Here is a 429-nt window from a genome sequence, read left to right on the forward strand (position 1 = left end):
CCCAATTCATTATCACATCATATCGTCATTTTAGAATTCATCAATGATTGATGTACCTGAAAGACTGTTGACACTAATCTTGGGGCCGAAGGCTTTACACATTCGCTGCTCGCCGTAGAATGTCGAGAACGTGACCACCCATTTAAAGACGCTCTGATCAGCCGGGCGTGAGAGCGGGCGCCGACCAGGCGTGTCTGGCCATTTCATCGAGATTTCATTAACCAATCACTGTTAAAGGAATTATTCACTTACCTCGAAGGAAGGAGAGGGGGATGATTGTGTTGTTGAGGTTCATCAAAGGAAGTGCTTTCATTGCAAGACAGTAGTCGAATATAAATGGGATTCTGTTGGGAAGAGTTACTATCAGTACACGAAATAATTAACCGTTTTCTCTTTTATTTTTATTTTCAAAGGTGTGTGTGTGTGATT

Source organism: Penaeus monodon, chromosome 27, assembly GCF_015228065.2.
Source record: "Penaeus monodon isolate SGIC_2016 chromosome 27, NSTDA_Pmon_1, whole genome shotgun sequence".
Lineage (NCBI taxonomy): Eukaryota > Metazoa > Arthropoda > Malacostraca > Decapoda > Penaeidae > Penaeus > Penaeus monodon.